This window comes from Saimiri boliviensis, chromosome 9 (assembly GCF_048565385.1).
Source record: "Saimiri boliviensis isolate mSaiBol1 chromosome 9, mSaiBol1.pri, whole genome shotgun sequence".
Classification (NCBI taxonomy): Eukaryota; Metazoa; Chordata; class Mammalia; order Primates; family Cebidae; genus Saimiri; species Saimiri boliviensis.
Window position 1 is genome coordinate 64,956,148 of NC_133457.1, and position 14,915 is coordinate 64,971,062.

At 35.6% G+C, this 14,915-nt stretch overlaps 1 protein-coding gene across 3 annotated transcripts in view; it reads left to right on the plus strand.

Annotated features, from left to right (window-relative positions):
• MYRIP (myosin VIIA and Rab interacting protein) overlaps positions 1–14,915 on the plus strand; it is a 405,770-nt gene that overhangs the window by 11,409 nt on the left and 379,446 nt on the right. Inside the window, exon 1 of one of the 3 annotated variants that reach the window (XM_074406064.1) lies at positions 9,584–13,370. The exons of the other annotated variants lie outside the window; for them this stretch is intronic. The gene's annotated coding sequence lies outside the window, so the exon portion shown is untranslated. Of the gene's footprint in view, positions 1–9,583; positions 13,371–14,915 lie in introns of those variants that run through there. 3 annotated transcript variants of the gene reach the window in all.

Sequence of the window (14,915 nt, forward strand, 5' to 3'; positions counted from 1 at the left end):
GAGTTTTTACTGGTTCTTTTCAGAATTCCAGAGGACTAACTTTTGGCTTTGTTATCTCTATCCTGTCATTATTTCTATTTATTAATCTCTGTTCTCATCTTTATTATAATTTCTTTCCTACTACTTCTTGGGTTTTTTTTTTCCTAATCTCTTAAATTTACATGATTAATTCATTAACTTACAGTTTTGCTTCTTTCCTATATATGCATTTAGGACTATAAATTTTTCTTTAAGTATTGCTTTAGCAATGTTTATTTTTTCCTCACAAGTTTTGATGTATAGTGTTTTTGTTATTGTTCACATGTAAGTTTTTACAATTTTTATTATAATTTATTCTTTGACTTACGACTTATTTATATGTTTTTTTCCTAGAACTTAAAATTTTTTTTTTCTATTTTAATTCATGGTGACCAGAGAACATGGTCTACATTATTCCAGTTCTTTGAAATTTGTTGTGCTTGTTTTGTGGCCTGGTACATAGTCATTCATAAATGTTCCATAACTTCTTGAAAAGGAAGTTATTGGTTGCAGAGATTTATATCTCTTTATTAGCTTAGGTAAGCTAATTATGCTATTCAAATATTCCATTTTTTACTGATTTTTTTGAAGTTTGGTTATTCAGTTATTGAAGGAGAAGTATATGAAGGCAAATTTATTAATTTCATCTTGTGCTTTCAGTTTTGTTTTGTATATTTTGAAGGTGCATTTTAGTTTAAGTGTATGCCATTCTGAGAAACCCTCTTTGTCTCTAGAAATGCCTCTTGTTTTTAAGGCTGTGTTTAATAGAGCTATACTATATTATATTTTACCTTTAACTTGACATATAATAATTATACATATTTATGATATGTAGTGACATTTCAATGTATATAGTGTATAGTGAGCAGTCAGAGTAATTAGCATGTCCATCACTTCAAACATTTATCATTTCTTTTTGTTAGGAACATTCAGTGTCATACTTCTAGCTATTTGGAAACTCTATAACAAGCTTGTCTGCAGCCCAGAATGGCTTTGAATGTGGCCCAACACAAATTCGTAAACTTTCTTAAAACATTATGATATTGTTTTGCAATTTTTTTCTTTCTCTCTCTCTCTCTCTTTCTTTCTTTCTTTTTAAGCTCATCAGCTCTCATTAATGTTAGTGTGTTTTATGTGTGGCCCAAGACAATTATTCTTCCAGTGTGGTCCCAGGAAGCCAAAAAGATTGGACACCTCTGCTTTATAGCATATTATTATTAACTATATCCATCCTGTAATGCTATAGAACACTAGAATTTGTTTCTCTTATGTAGCTGTAATTTTGTATCCTTAACAAATTTCTCCCTTTCCCTACTCTTCCCAGCTTCTAGTATCCTCTGTTCTACTTTCATTTGTGTGAGGTCATCTTGTTTTAGCTTCCGCAAAGGAGTGAGAACATGCAGTGTTTAACTTTTTGTTCCTGGCTTATTTCATCTAACATGATGTTCTTCAGTTCCATTCATGTTTCCACAAATGACAGGATTTGATTCTATTTTTTTTTAATGGCCAAATAGTATTTCATAGTGTGTATATATACACCACATTTTATTTATCCATTAATTGGATGTTGGACACCTGGGTTGATTCCATGTCTTGGGTGTTGTGAATAGTGCTGCAATAAACATGGGAGTGCAGATGTCTTCTCTCTCTCTCTTTCTCTTTCTCTCTCTCTCTCTCTCTCTCTGTCTCTTTTTCTTTCTTCTCTTTCTCTCTTCCCTTTTTTTTCTTCTTCTTTTTAGACAGAGTCTCTGTCACCCAGGCTGTAGTGCAATGGTATGATCTCAGCTCACTGCAACCTCCACCTCTCAGGTTCAAGTGATTCTCCTGCCTCAGACTCCCGAGTAGCTGGGATTACAGGCACCCACCACCATGCCTGGCAAATTTTTGTGTTTTTAGTAGAGATGGGGTTTTGCCATGTTGGCCAGGCTGGTCTCCTGACCTCAAGTGATCTGCCTGCCTCTGCCTCCCAAAGTGTTGGAGTTACAGGTGTGAGTCGCCGCACCTGGCCAGATGTCTTTTCAATACACTGATTTTTTTTTTTTTTCAAATAAATGCCTAGTAATGGGATTGCTGGATGATATGATAGTTATACTTGTAGCTTTTTGAGGAACTTTCATGCTGTCCTCTATAGTGGCTGTCCTATTTTAGACTCCAACCAACAGTATATAAGTGTATTCTTTCCTCTACATCCTTGCCAGCATTTGTTATTTTTTGTCTTTTTGATAATAGCCATCCTAACTGGGGTAAGATGAAGCCTCACTGTGGTTTTGATTTGCATTTTCCTGATGATTAGTGATGTTGAACATTATAAATATATTTGTTGGACATTTATATGTCTACTCTTGAGAAATGTTTACTTATTATTTGCCTTCTTTTTAATGGAGTTTTTTTTTTTCTGTTGAATGTTTGACTTCATTTTGTATTCTGGATATTAATTCCCTGTAAGAGAAATAGTTTGCAAATATTTTTTTTCCCATTCTGTAGGTTGTCTTTTCACTCTATTATTTATTGTTTCCTTTTCTTTGGGGAAGCTTTTTAGCTTGATATAGTCCCTTTGTTTATTTTTACTTTTGTTACTATGCTTTTAAAGTTTTATTCATAAAATTCTTCCACATCAGTGTCCTGAAGTATTTCCCCTATGTTTTTCTCCAGTAGTTTAATAGTTTTGTGTCTTACATTTAGATCTTTAATCCATTTTGCATTGAATTTTGTTGAAGGTGAGAAGTGAAGGTATACTTTTCATTCTTCTGCATATGGACAACATTTTCTCAGCACCATAATTGAAGAGATTATCCTTTCCTTGGTGAATGCTCTTGGTGCCTTTGTCAAAAATCAGTTGGTTGCAGATATGTGGATTAATTTCTGGGTTCCTTAGTCTATTCTACTTGTTTATTGTTTTTTAATGGCAGTATTATGCTGTTTTGGTTATTACAGCTTTGCAGTATATTTTTAAGTCCGGTAGTGTGATGCCTTCAGCTTTGTTCTTTTTGCTCTGGATTGCTTTGGCTACTTGGGGCCTTTGGGGTTATATATAGTTTTGGATTTTGTTTTCTATTTTTGTGAAGAATGCCATTGGTATTTTGGTAGGGATTATTTCATTGAATCTGTAGGTTGCTTTGGGTAGTATGGCCATTTTAATGATATTTATTCTTTTTACCCTTGAGTATGTGATATTTTTCCATGTGTGTTCTCTTCAATTTCTTTTTATCTGTGTTTTTTAGTTTGCTTTGTAGAGGTCCTTCACCTCCTTGGTTACATTTATTTCTAAGAATTAGGTATTTTGTTTTATTTTTTTGTAGCCATTGTAAATGGGATTGCCTTCTTGATTTCTTTTTCAGCTAGTCTGTTGTTTGCACGAATTAATCCTACTAATCCTACTCATCGTTTTTTTTTGTTTGTTTGTTTGTTTGTTTTAAGAGACAGTGTCTCACTCTGTTGCTCTGGATAGAGTGTAGTGGCAAGATCATAGCTCACTGCAGCCTCAAACTCCTGGGCTTAAGCAGTTCTCTTGCTTCAGCATGCCAGGTAGTTGGGACTATAGGCATATGCCACCACATCTGGCTAATTTTAAAAAAATTTTTTATAGAGACAAGGTTCAACTATGTGGCCCAGGCTAGTCTCAAACTCCTGGCCTCAAGAGATCCTTCCACCTTGCCTTCTAAGGTGCTAGGATCACAGGCATGAGTCACTGTGCCCAGCCAGTGCTACTGACTCTTGCATGTCAATTTTGTATCCTGCAACTTTGTTGAATTTGTTTATCAGTTCTAAGAGCTTTTTGGTAGAGTATTTTGATTTTTCTCTATATAAGATTATGTCACCTGCAGAGACAATTTGACTTTGTTCTTTTCTATTTGGATGCCCATTTTTTCTTTCTCTTGTCTAATTATTCTTACTAGACTTCCAGTACTATGTTGAATAAAAGTGGTGATAGTGGACATCTTCATCTTGCACTAGTTCTTTGAGAAAAAGCTTTTGGCTTTTTCCCATTCAGTATGATGTTAGCTGTGGGCTATTCATATATGGCTTTATTTTGTTCAGGTACTTTCCTTTTATACCTAATTTATTGAGGGTTTTTATCATGAAGGGATGTTGGATTTTATTAAATTTTTTCTCTGCATCTATTCAGATGATCATATGTTCTGGATTTTGTCCTTCATTCTGTTAATGTGATATGTTGCATTTATTAATTTGCATATGTTGAACCATTGCTGCATCCTTGAGATAAAACCCACTTGGGTTTTTTGTTTGTTAAGGATTTCTGCATCTATATTTATCAGAGATATTAGCCTGTATATATTTTTTGTTATTGTTTTTCTGATCTGGTTTTGATATCAGGGCTATGATGGCCTGGCAATTGAGTTAGAAAGAATTCCTTATGCTTCAATTCCTTTGAATAGTTTGAGAATAGTTGATATTAATTATCCTTTAACAGTTTGATAGAATTTAGTGGTGAAACCATCTGATCCTGGGATTTTCTTTTTTGGGAGGCTTTTTACTACTGATTCAATAAGGTTACTTTTTATTGGTCTGATCAGGTTGTCTATTTCTTCTTGATTCAATCTTGGTAGGTTATATGTGCCCAGGAATTTTTATTGGTGTATAGTTGTTTATAATAGTCTCTGATGGGCCTTTGCATTTCAGTGATATCCATTATGACATCTTTTTCGTTTCTGATTTTATTTATTTAGGTTGTCTCTCTTTTTTTCCTTAGTCTAGCTGATGGTTTGTCAACTTTATGCTTTTTTAAAAACAACTTTTTTGTTGATCTATTGTATTTTTTTAGTCTCAATTTTGCCTGTTTCTGCTCTGATCTTTATTATTATTTTCTTTCTACTAATTTTGAGTTTGGTTTGTTCTTGCTCTTCTAGTTTTTTGCGATACATTATTAGGCTGTTTATTTGAGATCTGTCTACTTTATTGACATGAGCATTTATTGCTATAAACTCGAGTCTCAATACTGCATTTGCTGTATCACATAGGTTTTGATATGTTGTGTTTCTGTTTTCATTTGTTTCAAATAATTTTTAAATTTTCTTCTCAGTTTCTTTCTTTATCCATTGATTGTTTAGGAACATGTTTAATTTCTATATATTTGTATAGTTTTGAATATTCTTCTTATTAATTTCCTGTTTCATTCCATTGTGCTCAGATAATGTATTTAATGTGATTTAGGTTTTTAAAAATTTTTTGGGACTTGTTTTATGTGCTAACTTATGGTCAGCCCTTAAGAGTGTTACATGCACTGATTAAAAGAATATGTATTCTGCAGTTGTTGGGTGAATAAGTATTTATTAGGTCCATTTGGTCTGGGGTGCAGTTTAAATCTTTGTTGATACTCTGTTTAAATGATCTGTCCGATGCTGAGAGTGGGGAACTGACATCCTCAGTGATTACTGTATTGAGGTTTATTTCTCCCATTTGATCGAATAATATTTGCTTTATATATTTGGATCCTCCAGGATTGGGTGCATATATATTTGCAATTATGTTATTTTGTTAAATTGATTGGTCCCTTTATTATTATATAATGTTCTTCTTTTTCTATAGTTTTGGTTAAAGTCTGTGTTACTGATATTATATCAGGCAATACATAGAGATAAAGCTACTCCTGTTCTCTTTTGGTTTCCATTCCCAAAAGGGATATCTTTTTTCATTCCTTTACTTTCAGTCTATAGCTGTCTTTACAGGTAAGGTAAGTTTATTGTAGACAGCATATAATAGTGTTTTGTATTTTAATTTTTAATTTTTTAGATGTTTTTAGAGACAAGGTCTGGCTCTGCTGCCCAGGCTGGAGTGCAATGGCATAATCATAGCTCACTCTAGCCTCAAACTGTTGAACTTAAGCAATCCTCCCACCTCAGTCTCCTCACTAGCTAAGAGTATAGGTATGTGCCACCATGCCCAGCTTTTTAAAAAAAAATTTTTGTAGAGATAGGGTCTTACTGTTTTCCCTAGGTGGTCTCAAAGTCTTAGGCTCAAGTGATCCTCCTATCTTGGCCTCCCTAGATGCTCAGATTATAGGCATGAGCCACCACATCAGGCCAGGTCTTACTTTGTTAATCCATTCAGCCAATCTATATATTTTAATTGAGAAATTTAATCTGTTTATATTCAAATTATTAAATAAGTGAGAACTCACTCCTATCATTGTATTGGTTGTTTTCTTAATTGTTTTATATATTTTTTATTCTTTACTTCCTCTGTTATTATTTTTGTTGTTGGTTGGTTTTCTATAGCAGTGAGGATTGATTCCTTTTTTTTTTTCTTTTTTGTGCATTGCTTTTACTAGTGACTTTTGTAATTTCATATTTTCATGGTAGTGGTTACTGTCTTTTCACTTCTCCATATGAGACTCCTTCGAGCATTTTTTGTAAGGCTTGTCTAGTGATGATCAATTCCCTGTGTTTTTGTCTGTGAAAGATTTTATTTCTCCTCCAATTCTGAAGGATAGCTTTACTGAGTATAATATTCTTGATTGGCAGTTTTTTTTTCTTTCAGTACTTTGAATATATCATTTCATTCTCTCCTGGCCTGTAGAATTTCTGTTGAAAAATCTGCTCTTAGTCTCATGGGGATTCCCTTGTATATTACTTGATGCTTTTCTCTTGCTATGTTTAGAATTCTTAGTCTTTTTTTTTTTTTTATTGCATTTTAGGTTTTGGCGTACATGTGAAGAACATGCAAGATTGTTGCATAGATACACTCGTGGCAGTCTTAGACTTTTGACAGTTTGGCTATAACTTGCCTTGGAGAGGCCCTATTTGTTTGTCTATTTGGGGTTCTTTGAGCTTCCTAGATCTGGACATCTGTCTGTCTTCCAAGGACTTACAAAGCTTTCAGCTATTATTTTATTAAATATATTTTCCATATGCTGCTGATTTTCTTCTTCTGGAATACCCATAATGTGACTATTTATTTGCTTAGTGGTGGCGCATAAATCCTGTAGGCTTTCTCCATCCTTTTAAATTCTTTTCTCTCTCTCTCTCTCTCTCTTTTTTTTTTTTGGTCTGCCTGACTTATTTTTAAAAACTTATCTTTAAGTTCAGAAATTCTTTCTTTTGCCTTCTGTTGTTGAGCCTCCATATTTTTTTTTTAATTTCATTAATTATATTTTTCTGTTCTAAGATTTCTGTTTGTTTCTTTTGTTATGATGTCTGCCTCTGCTTAATTTCTCTTTTAAATTATGAATTTTTTATTAGTCTTGTACTGTCTTGTATCTTACTGAGTTTTCTTAGGATCATGATTTTGAATTTTTTCTGGCAATTTATATATATATATGTAACATATTTTTAAAATTTTATTTTTCCAGAAGTTATTGGGGTACAGATGGTATTTGGTTATATGAGTAAGTTTTTTAGTGGAGATTTGTGAGAAGCTGGTGCATCCATCACCCAAGCAGTATACACTGTACCATATTCTTTGTCTTTTATCCCTTACCCCTTCCATCTCCTTCCCACAAGTCCCCAAAGTCTATTACATCATTCTTATGCCTTTGCATCCTCATGACTTAGCTCCCACATATCAGTGAGAACATACGATGTCTGGTTTCTGAGTTATTTCACTTAGAATAGTAGTCTCTAATCTCATCCAGGCCACTGCAATTGCTGTTAATTCATTCCTTTTCATGGCTGAGTTTATAATATTGCTTTATTTTAGGGATCTGGAACCAAGCTCACAATATCTCTGAGGTATGCCAAGTTGTGAATGCAATTGTACATGTACAGGATCTTTCCACCATCCTGGCCTCTCAGTTCTTTACCTTTTCTGCTCAGATTTTCTCTCCTCCACCTGGCCCTGTCACTCACTTCCACAGTTGTAACCTAGGCTTTTTCATTCCTAGCAACTACCAGCTTCACAGGCTGTTTCCTGCTTATGTTCTCTGACAGCCAATCTTCAATTTCTAAGCCTCTCTCTCTGACTTCAACTCTATAAGTTCCTCAGTGTCTCTGACGTTTGGTGTCTGGCCCCTTGCACTTGAGGTTCTCTCCTTTTGCCTTTTTTCAGTTTCTATTTTGTTGCCTACTCTATAGTAAAACCTTTATACACCTTCACTTCACTTATCTCTTTAGGGCAATATTCTACTCTCTTGGATGAACCACATCACTGGTTAAATCCTAATCTTTACCTACTCCATACCTGTGTTTGGGATGCTGAATGTGGCTGGAGAAAAACTCAGTTAACTGTTCTCACATGACCGTGAACCTCAGGTGGATCCTCATTGCTGCCTGATAGTTCGCTAGTCCTTGTACTGTCTTGTTCTCTTCATTGATTGTCTCACATTTTAGCCTGTCTCCTCAAACATCTATACCTCCTCACCATCCTCACTCTTAAACATTGTCCCAGTTTCCTCTCTCACTGAGAAAAGCAAAGCCATTGTGGGGAACTTTCACAGGCCTGCACCACTGTCTGCTCACCTGCCCGTATCTGCTGCCCTTTGTTCTGTGACAAACATGAAATGTTGCTCCCCTCTTTAACCCTGGAGCCCACCTTCTTCAAATATTCAAACATATCACTCTAGTAATTTTTTTCTCTATCCTCTGAATTATCACTTTTCCTCTCTCTACCATTATTTCTCATGGTCTTACAAATGTGTTGTTATTTTTCCTTACTTGGAAAAAACTTCCTTCCTCTTCAACTTCCACTCCTAGCTATGGTTCCCATTTCATTGCTTTCCTGTATAAAAAAGAAAACACTGCTAAAAAAGAGTTGTCTAGACTAGCTATATGCAAATAATCTCCCATTCTTTCTTAAACCCATCCCTGCAGATTGCCAGCCCAGTTTTATCAACTTCCCAGGAAACTTTTAAGATTACAAATGATACCACCTTACAGAAGACAATGTTAATTCTTAATACTCATGATTCATAAAACATTAGCAGCCTTTGAAGCAGCCAGTCTGTTACTCCTACTTGATGCACTTTCTTCACCAGGTCCCAAGGATACACTGCTGCTTTACCTTTTAAATTTCTAGTAGTTTTTTCTCATTTCCTGCTTGACCTCTTCGTGTTGGACTGCCCAGGAATCATTCTTTAATTTTCTTTACCTGTTTATCTTGCTTCCTGTAGTCTCATCTTGTTTCATGGTTTTAAATACCATCTATGCCAATGATCTTCAAATCTATCTATTTAGGCTGGACCTCTCTACTGAACTCCCTGAATGAACTACTTGACATCTACCCCAGGATGTGCAATAAATATTTCCAAATTAGCCTTTTGAAAGCTGCTCTTCCTTGCAAAACTGTTCCATTAGCATTTTTCGCATCTTAGTTGCTTAGGTCCCAATCAATAGAATCATTATTTTCCTGTGAAAACAATACATTCATTTATGGCTTGAAACATTTTCTTAATATAAAATTATTAATGCCATATTTTACCTTCTTTTTAATACTTATTTTTTGAAATCTGGTACTTATTTTTCAATCACGATACATGTCAATTTAGATAAAAATTTTTGTAACAATTACTTGATTTATATCTATATTTCATGAAATATACAGTTGAAAAAGTAAATCTGTATAACTAAGTAATTCTACATGTATTTAAAAGTTTTCTAATAGCTGAATTGAATGTCACTGGAAATTTTAAAATTAATTAAAAATTCAGTTTAGTTGTATTAGCTATATTTTACACACTCAGCAGCCACTTATGGCTGGTAGCTCTCATACTGGGCAGTGCTGGTAGGACCATCTTGTGGGATGATTTATGTTTATAAGTTTTTGGGTTTTTTTTTTTTTTTTTTTTTTTTTTGAGACGGAGTTTCGCTCTTGTTACCCAGGCTGGAGTGCAATGGCACGATCTCGGCTCACCGCAACCTCCGCCTCCTGAGTTCAGGCAATTCTCCTGCCTCAGCCTCCTGAGTAGCTGGGATTACAGGCACGCGCCACCATGCCCAGCTAATTTTTTATATTTTTAGTAGAGACAGGGTTTCACCATGTTGACCAGGATGGTCTCGATCTCTTGACCTCGTGATCCACCCGCCTCGGCCTCCCAAAGTGCTGGGATTACAGGCTTGAGCCACCACGCCCGGTCAAGTTTTTGGGTTTTATATGTATGTGAAGAAATTTTTGATGCCACAGAAAATGTTATTTGAAGATGAGAAAATAACATGCTGTTTGTGAAGGCACACTATAACTAATTAAGGTTTTTTAAAATTATTATACTTTAAGTTCTGGGAAACGTGCAAAATGTGAAGATTTGTTACATAGGTATACATGTGCCATCTTGGTTTGCTGCACCCATCAACCCATCACACATTAGGTATTTCTCCTAATGAGATCCCTTCCCTTGTTCCCTAACCTTCAACAGGCCCCAGTGTGTGATATTCCCCTTCCTGTGCCCATATGTTCTCATTGTTCAACTCCCACTTATGAGTGAGAACATGTGGTGTTTAGTTTTCTGTTCCTGTATTAGTTTGCTGAGAATGATGGTTTCCAGCTTCATCCATGTCCCTGCAAAGGACATGAACACCTTCTTTTTAATGGCTGCATAGTATTCCATGGTGTGTGTGTGTGTGTGTGTGTGTGTGTGTGTGTGTGTATGCCATATTTTCTTTATCTATTCTATCATTAATGGGCATTTGAGTTAGTTCCAAATCTTTGCTATTGTGAACAGTGCTGCAATAAAAATGCATGGGCACATGTCTTTATAATAGAATGATTTATAATCCTTTGGGTGTATACCCAGGGAGATTGCTGGGTCAAATGGTATTTCTGATTCTAGATCCTTGAGGAATTGCCACAGTGTCTTCCACAATGGTTGAACTAATTTACACTCCTACTAACAGTGGCTTTTAGTGTTCCTATTTCCTCACATCCTCTCTACCATCTGTTGTTTCCTGACTTTTTAATGATCACCATTCTAATGCATGAGATGGGATCTCATTGTGGTTTTGATTTGCATTTCTCTAATGACCAGTGATGAAGAGCTTTCTTTCATATGTTTTTTTGGCCACATAAATGTCTTCTTTTGAGAAGTGTCTGCTCATATCCTTCACCACTTTTTGATGGGATTTTTTTTTTTTCTTGTACATTTGTTTAAGTTCCTCATAGATTCTGGATATTAGCCCTTTGTCAAATGGATAGATTGCAAACATTTTCTCCCATTCTGTAGGTTGCCTGTTCACTCTGATGATAATTTCTTTTGCTGTGCAGAAGTTATTTAGTTTAATTAGATCCCATTTATCAATTTTGGCTTTTGTTGCCATTGCTTTTGGTGTTTTAGTCATGAAGTCTTTGCCCATGCCTGTGTTCTGAATGGAATTGCCTAGGTTTTCTTCTAGGGTTTTTATGGTTTTAGGTGTTACATTTAAGTCTTTAATCCATCTTGAGTTAATTTTTGAATAAGGTGTAAAAAAGGGGTCCAGTTTCAGTTTCCTGCATATGGTTAGCCAGTTTTTCCAACACCATTTATTAAATAGGGAATCCTTTTCCCATTGCTTGTTTTTGTCAGGGTTGTCACAGATTAGATGGTTGTAGATGTACGGTGTTATTTTTGAGACCTCTGTTCTGTTCCGTGGGTCTATACATCTGTTTTGGTTTCAGTACCATGCTGTTTTGGTTACGGTAGCCTTGTAGTATAGTTTGAAATCAGGTAGCATGATGCTTCCAGCTTTGTTCTTTTTGCTTAGGGTTGTCTTGGATACATGGGCTCTTTTTTGGTTCCATATGAAAGCTAGTATTTTTTTTCTCATTCTGTAAAGAAAGCCAATGGGAATAACACTGAATCTATAAATTACTTTGGGCAATATGGCCATTTTCATGATATTGATTCTTTATATCGATGAACATGGAATGTTTTTCCATTTGCTTGTGTACGCTCTTATTTTCTTGAGCAGTGGTTTGTAGTTTTCCTTGAAGAGGTCCTTCATATTCCTTGTAAGTTGTATTTCTAGGTATTTTATTCTCTTGTAGCAGTTGTGAATGGGAGTTCACTCATGATTTGGCTCTCTATTTTTGGCTTGTAATTTTTATACATTAATTTTGTATCCTGAGACTTTGCTGAAGTTGCTTATCGGCTTAAGGAGTTTTTGGGCTGAGACAATGGTTTTTAGAAAACCCCTGAATATACAGTCATGTCATCTGTAAACAGAGATAATTTGACTTTCTCTCTTCCTATTTTAATACCTTTGTTTATTTCTTTTGCCTGATTGCCCTGGCCAGAACTTCCAATACTATGTTGAATAGGAGTGCTGAGAGAGTGCATTCTTGTGCAGGTTTTGAAAGGGAACGCTTCCAGCTTTTGCCCATTCAGTCTGATACTGGCTGTGGGTTTGTCATAAATCGCTCTTACTATTTTGAGATGCGTTCCATTAATACCGAGTTTATTGAGTGATTTTAGCATGAAAGGGTGTTGAATTTTATTGAAGGCCTTTTCTACATCTATTGAGATAATCATGTGGTTTTTGTCATTGGTTCTGTTTATTATGTGATGGATTACGCTTATTGATTTGTGTGTATTAAAACAGCTTTGTATCCCAGGGTTGAAGCCAATTGATCCTAGTGGATAAGCTTTTTAATGTGCTGCTGGATTCGGTTTGCCAGTATTTTGTGGAGGAGTTTTGAATTGATGTTCATCAGGGATATTGGCCTGAAATTTTCTTTTTTTGTTGTGTTTCTTCCAGGTTTGGGCATCAGGGTGATGCTTGTCTCATAAAATGAGTTAGGGTGGAGTCCTTCTTTTTCTGTTGTTTGGAATAGATTTAGAAGGAATGGTACCAGCTCCTCTTTGTACCTCTAGTAGAATTTGGCTGTGAATCCGTCTAGTCCTTGGATTTTTTTCTGGTTGGTAGGCTATTACTGCCTCAATTTCATAACTTGTTATTGCTTATTCAGGGATTCAGTTTCTTCCTTGTTTAGTTTTGGGAGGGTGTATATGTCCAGGAATTTATTCATTTCTTCTAGATTTTCTAGTTTATCGGCATAGAGATGTTTATGGTATTATCTGATGGTAGTTTGTATTTCTGTGGGATGAGTGGAGGTATCACCTTTATGATCTTTTATTGTGTCTATTTAATTCTTCTATCTTTTATTCTCTATTAGTCTGCCTAGTGGTCTATTTTGTTAACTTTTTCAGAAAACCAGCTCCTGGATTCATGGATTTTTTAAGGGTTTTTTTGATTTTGGTGTTTCTATCTCTTTCAGTTTTGCTCTGATCTTAGTTATTTGTCATCTTCTGCTAGCTTTTGAATGTGTTTGCTCTTGCTTCTCTAGTTCTTTTCTTTTCCTTTTTTTTGACGGAGTCCCACTCTTTTCACCCAGGTTGGAGTGCTGTGGTGTGATCTCGACTTACTGCAACCTCCACCTCCCAGGTTCAAGAGATTCTCCTGCCTCAGCCTCCTGAGTAGCTGGGGTTACAGGTAACTGCCACCACACCCAGCTAATTTTTGTACTTTTAGTAGCGATGGGGTTTCACTATGTTGGCTGGGCTGGGCTCAAACTCCTGACCTTAGGTGATCTGCCCACCTCAGCCTTCCAAAGTTCTGGGATTACAGTCGTGAGCCACTAACACCCGGCCTCTAGTTCTTTTAATTGTGATATCAGGGTGTCAATTTTAGTTCTTTCCTGCTTTCTCCTGTGGGCATTTAGTACTGTAAAGTTTCATCTAAATACTACTTTAGCTGTATTTCAGAGATTCTGGTACATTGTATCTTTGTTCTCATTGGTTCCAAAGCACTTATTTATTTCTGCCTTAATATTATTATTTACCCAGTAGTCATTCAGGGTAACTGAACTACATGTTCAGTTTCCATGTAGTTGTGTGTTTTTGAGTGAGTTTCTTAATCCTGAGTTCTAATTTGATTGTATTGTGGTCTGAGAGACTGTTCATTATGGTTTCCATGCCTTTACATTTGCTGAGGAGTGTTTTACTTCCAATTATATGGTCAGTTTTAGAATAAGTGCTATGTGGTGCTGAAAAGAATGTATATTCTGTTGATTTGGGGTGGAGAGTTCTGTAGATTAGGTCTGCTTGGTCCAGAGCTGAGTTCATGTCTATTAGGTCTGCTTGGTCCAGAGCTGAGTTCATGTCCTGAATATCTTTGTTAATATTCTGTCTCATTGATCTGTCTAATATTGACAGTGGGCTGTTAAAGTCTCCCACCATTATTATGTGGCAGTCTAAGTCTCTTTGTAGGTCTCTAAGAACTTGCTTTATGAATCTGGGTTCTTCTTTATTGGGTGCATATGTATTTAAGATAGTTAGCTCTTCTTGTTTCATTGATCCGTTTACCATTATGTAATGCCTTTCTTTGTCTTTTTTTTGATATTTGCTGGTTTAAAGTCTGTTTTATCAGAGACTAGGATTGTAACCCCTGCTTTTTTTTTTTTCTTTTCAGTTGCTTGGCAAATCTTCCTCTATCCATTGATTCTGAACCATTGATTGTATCTTTGCACATGAGATGTGTCTCCTGAATACAGCAGACCGAAATTTGCCAGTCTGTGTCTTTTAATTGGGGAATTTAGCCAATTTCCATTTAAGGTTAATATTGTTATGTGTGAATTTATTACTGTCATTATGATGCTAGCTGGTTATTTTACCCGTTAGTTGATGCAGTTTCTTCTTAATGTTGATAGTCTTTATATTTTGATATGTTTTTGCAGTGGCTAGTACTGATTTTTCCATTCCATATTTAGTACTTCCTTCAGGAGCTCTTGTAAGGCCGGCCTGATGGTAACAAAATCGTTCAGCATTTGCTTGTTTGTAAAGGATTTTATTTTTCCTTCACTTATGAAGCTTAGTTTGGCTGGATATGAAATTCTGGGTTGAAAATTCTGTTTTTTAACAATGTTGAATAATGGCCCTACTTTCTTCTGGCTTGTAGGGTTTCTGCCAAGAGATCTGCTGTTAGTCTGATGGGCCTCCCTTTGTGGGTAACCTGACCGTCTCTTTGGCTGCTCTTAAC